The 5,202-nt window shown below is 45.0% G+C and overlaps 1 long non-coding RNA gene across 1 annotated transcript; it reads right to left on the minus strand.

The window, feature by feature from the left end:
- Positions 1 to 315: 315 nt before the first annotated feature.
- On the minus strand, positions 316 to 5,069 carry LOC131279474 (uncharacterized). The gene is made up of 3 exons (XR_009186847.1): positions 4,634 to 5,069; positions 3,867 to 4,028; positions 316 to 3,042 (listed from the first exon to the last, which is right to left on the minus strand). It is a non-coding gene; the product is annotated as an uncharacterized lncRNA (long non-coding RNA).
- Between the last annotated feature and the right edge of the window lie 133 nt (positions 5,070 to 5,202).

Genomic DNA, 5,202 nt, shown 5'->3' on the forward strand with positions numbered 1-5,202 from the left:
GGGAGTTTTTCCCGGGCAAGGCGGTATTCCCACACAGGGCAGTTCTCCTGCACAGGGCCGCCTTCCTGCATGAGCTGGCACTCTGTGTGGGCCAGCTCACTGCATAGGCCAGCTTGCCCTCACCAGGAGGCCCTGGGTATCAAACCCTGAACCTCCTATATGGTAGACAGGAGCCCAATCAGTTGAGTGACATCCATTTCCCAACTAATTAAGTTATTTAAAAAATCAGATGTCAACTTAAAAATGCGTAAGGAGCATGTAGATTCTACAAATTGTTTTAGGGAGGGTATGAAAGCAAAACAGTATGAAGAAGGCTGATTTACAAGAGCCTTTAAAAGAAAGTATCTTTTCAAATCCCAAAAACATTTTCTGAGTATCAAAAGTAAAGTCCTGAAAGAATCAAGACATAAAGTTCATGGCTAATACAACAGAGTGGCAGGAATCTAGATAAATTCTCTCCTCCTCCATGGAAGGGCCACCCCAGACTGCAAAAGGAGGGGAACTGAAGAAGAAAGCTAGAGAGAGTTAGGGTCTGCTGAAGGTCTTTACACCTTGCCCCTGTTCCCAAGCTGGGGCAATGGGCCAACCCCCAGGAGAGTTCTGGCAATCCACAACAGTGGAAGTTTGTGCCAGTTTCCCATCTGGAACCCTGGAAAACAGGCACTTAGAAGAAATGGAAGATATGATGGCTGCTCAGAGGCGCTGAGAGCGGAGGAGCCCTGATTAGCATCTCTCCAGCTACCATGGTCTTGGAATTGCGCTGAAGAGCATGTAAATTTTTATGTGCCCCCAAGGAGGGACCCAGAAATTAGCTGAGGGAATGCATGAGAACCCAGAGTGGGACACTGGATGAGGAGATTCCAGTGGCTACCAGCATGGAAGGGTGATCTTGGCCAAAGATCCAATGAACTGAGTTACATCTTCATGGATGCCATGGAGGCTTGTTAAGGATCACAGGCCAAAAGTACCTCTCCTCCTAGCTTTCAATTCCACGATGTCACGTAAGTTTCTGGATCATAGATGCCATCTTGGAAGAAGGGCAGGAAAAGATAAAATCCTGAATTGATCCAGGTTTATTTAATCTGAAAATACTACATGTTTGAGTTGACCTATAGTTGACCTAGATTTAATTTTCTGCTATCATAGGGATGGAGGCTCAAGCTAGAAATTGTTTGGCTATATAAAATAATAGATGAATTTTCTCTGCACACTCAAGTTTATGAATTGAAAATCTGTACCTGCTACATTAGGCCAGCTCCCACACCAAAACTGACAGCATTAGAATCTATGGAAGTGGAGCCCAGATATTTTACACAAATTACCCAGATGACTGATAGAATCTTCCCCTTTGACTTCTTTTGACATCATTCTTTCCTAGTTTACTATATTCCTGCTAGCCATTTTTTGCCTCCTCCATGGGTTCCTCTTAGCCTAATCTATCTGCTCTCCTGATTTTTACATCATTTAGGCAAGTCACTTCTCCAAGCATAGCACCATCCTCTGCCTAGAGAATTTTCTCTTTCCCTCCATCCCATCTGTTTAACAGTCCTCCTCCCCTGAGACTGTCTCAAATGTTAATTCCATCAACAAATGTGTTATTGAGCACCTGCTAATGTGCCTGATCTAGTGCTAGGTCCTGAGAATACAAAGGTGATCCTGCCCTCACCTAAAGGTCTAGTGAGAGACATAGACTCTGAGCAAGTAATTATCTCTCTATGAAGCTTTTTCAGGACCTCCCTAACAAATATGATCTAGCCTCCCTATGTCTTTTCAGTTTTTTGCTTGTCAATGCCAGCATAATCTTTACCTGACCCCGTCCCAGTTTCACCATCACAAATCACAGTCATTTGTACCTGTTTCTCACTGCCCTTATCCTGGATAAGATCCTTTCTTGGCTCTCATGGGCAGGCACGGTGTCTTGACTTCTCATTCAGGACCCTTCAGAAACAACTGGCTCTGGGAGAGTTCTGAGGAGGGAGGAGCCTGCAGAAGCCTGATCTTTGCCTCCTTTAGAGTCCAGGGCTCTTCCCTAATTGACCACCCAATACTTCCCACTCCTCGTCCCTCCCATCCCATCCAGGCCAGGAACTCCCCTCACCACTATTCTCTTTCTCTCTCAAGGTTTCTCTTGCCCCAGAGGCCCTGGCTAGGCTCCTTTCCAATTCCAATTCCAGACCTTCACTCTCTGTACTTTTTCTGCTCTCAGAGTCTCAGGACTGTTAGCCGGGCTCACTGTGCACCCAGAAGGTCTAAAGTGGAACGGTCCTCTTATATCTTTCTTGGTCATTACCTACTAGGCTTCCCCTTGGCAGTTCTACATCTCTTCCCTCTCTTCTGATTCTCATTTTGAGCAACTGAGTCCCTTGGTAGAGTATGACCTAACCCTTGTCTCTGCTTTTAAAATCCTCCTTCCTCAGCCCATCCTTGCTAACACCTCTTTCTTCTTCTATAACTTCAAGGTCCCCCCTCTCCTCTGTCTACAAAACTATGGAAGTTTCTCCTATCTTAATATACCCACAATGTTACAGTCTTCTCTAACTACAGCTCTCTCATCTTTCCTCACTGCCAACTTTTCTAAGTCTTCCATACTCACATTTGCCCTCACATCTCAAGCTATATCAGGCAAATTTCTTTCAGCTGCAAGTGACAGAAACACAACACGAAAGTGTCTGAAGGAAAAGAAATTGGTTCACAGAACTGAAAAGTACAGAAGTAGATCTCTCACTTCAAGCATAGCTGGATCCAGGTACTCAGTGATGCCAGCAGCAAGCTGTCTCTCTTGCCCTCTACTTTCCTCTGTGTTGGCTTCATTCTCAGCCGGTTTCTCTCTTGATGGTGAGATGGCCACAGACGTTGCAAGTATATATCTTGCCAACTTGTCATCCCCGGTTAAAGAGTGATTCTTTCCCAAATATTCTAGCAAAAGTCCTAAAACTGACTCACTTGTCCATTCCTGAGCCAATCATTTACCCAGGGGATGGAATGTTCTAATTGGTCAGGCCTGAGTCACGTGGGGTGGTCAGCTCCATCCAAAACATACAACTGAAAAAGAAGGAAAAAATCGAAGTGCTGATAGATGAATTGGATAGTAGGCAGGAAAATTCAAGCCATGCCCACTACAGTTTCACTCCTCAACCCAGTGCAATCTGATTTCCACTCCAGCACTCACTCATGCCTCCCTCACCAAGGTCACCAGTGATCTTGATGGCCAACAGCATCTGCTCAAGACTCCCACACTCTTGACCTTTCTGCCAGTCACTCCCTTTCTGAAAATCCTCTTTCTCCTTGATTCCCACGGCCCAGCTCTATACAGACCTCCTTCCATCTGACTCACCCCTCTGTCTCCTTCACACCCAGCCATCCGCAGTTCTCCCCTCTCCAGTCTTTATCTGCAGTCCCACTGTTCTCCTGAGCACACCTCTAGCTACTTTCTGGTCCAGGCAATTTCACAGACTCATGACCTCAGTATCTTTTCCCCCTGCCTCTCTCCTAGCCCCTACCTCCAGTCAGTCACCATGCCAGTTGGGTACCACTGGAGGGTGGTGGGACCCACTCCGGGATCAATGCTCCTATTCAGCTCTACATCATCGTCCTGCCCAGACCTTCATCATGTCACTCCTGGACTTATTTATCCACAGCCTTTGAACCCACCCATCCTGCCCACAGGGACCAGATTAACCTCCTAAGCAGCAGAAGACTGGGTCAGTTGCAGGCCCTAACATTTTAAGTTTCTTAAATTTTTTTTCAAAACTCTCTACATTCTATACTTAAAATGATTTAAAAAGCAAATACCTATTTTAAGTAAAATAAATATTCTTTTTAAAAAAATCATCAAAGATGCATGTATTTAAAAACAAAACATTTACCTGTCCTTTGTTGACTATCTCTGGAAGTACCTTTGACCTCCGGCTGTTTATGTTTTTAATTTTCAGGGTGGCGGTGGTGGAAGAGAATGCCACTGCTGGCCACTGCATAAGCATCGCTCCTCAACATGAGCATGAGTAACTGGAATCACCCTATCATCATTTCTATAGTGTAGAAATTAACGAGCCATGTTATTAACATGCTCCTGATTTAAAAGAAGTACTGAAGGAAATTTTTTTTTTTAAAAAGCAAGTTTCTGCTGCCCTTAGCTAGGGAATGTTTGTACATAAACAAGGTCGTAGCAAGTACCATTATGGAGGTGCTGTGATGCCCAGGAGACCTGGGTCTCTTCTTGCTCAGAGACTCCCTAAATGACTGACTCGCTCACACACTAAGGTCTTAATTTCCCCATGACAGGTGATCCCTGACAATGTTAAACTTTTACTAAGCCCTGCGATTCTAGAAAACAGAGGTTAATAAATACCCTCAACCTTTGTAGTCTGGGAAACAGCATACTGCAAAGAACCACCCTTCCCCATGTAATTAGCTTAAGACTCAGGGATCAGAGTCTTCTCCCTAGTGCAATAGTTCCTTCCTTGCCTCGCAATAATTTTTTCGAAAACAGTCCCTCTTTACAGGATTTGTTTTTCGACAACCCGAAGAATTTTCCAGTCCCGGAAACGTCTATCTAGCGCCGAAAAATCATACTGTCTTATATAAAAGCGCTTAGTAAAATGGGATACATTCACCTTTGTATAAAAATACTTACTGGGAGGAAAATCAGCGGATTTGAATCAATTGCATTTTGTTAGTCTGCTCTAAGGGGAAAAAGCTCCAGGCTGGGTGAATGGGTTAACTAATTTTTTGTTTTGTTTTGTTTTTTTGTAAGCCAGACCATATCCGCTAACGGATTTAGCTTTCCCAATAATCCTGTGAGGAAGGTAGTGCAGGAATTCTTGTTCCCATTTTACCAAATAGGAAACTTGACTTTCAAAAAGCGAGCGCGATTTGCCTCTTCTGTAATCGGCCAATCACCGCCGCCCTAACTTCACCTCACCTCCTGGTACAGAATTAAAATCGCAGGCAGCTGATGGCCCTTTGAGTCAGACCGGTTCTTGAGGGCGGGGCGGATAAAGCTGCTTTAAGTCAAGCGCCATTTCCGCCTCCCTCGAGACCCCAGGACTCACCTCCCTCATCTCCAGCGCGACCGGAGTCACGAGATTTCTCTAGGCGCCCTCCTCCTCCTGCTGATTGGGTAGCTCTTGAACGAAGAGTGGGCTCTGATTGGTTGTTCCCTCTCCTGTTCTTCATAACTGTCTAGACCAACCGGATATAGGG

This window comes from Dasypus novemcinctus, chromosome 8 (assembly GCF_030445035.2).
Source record: "Dasypus novemcinctus isolate mDasNov1 chromosome 8, mDasNov1.1.hap2, whole genome shotgun sequence".
In the NCBI taxonomy this organism is placed as follows: Eukaryota; Metazoa; Chordata; class Mammalia; order Cingulata; family Dasypodidae; genus Dasypus; species Dasypus novemcinctus.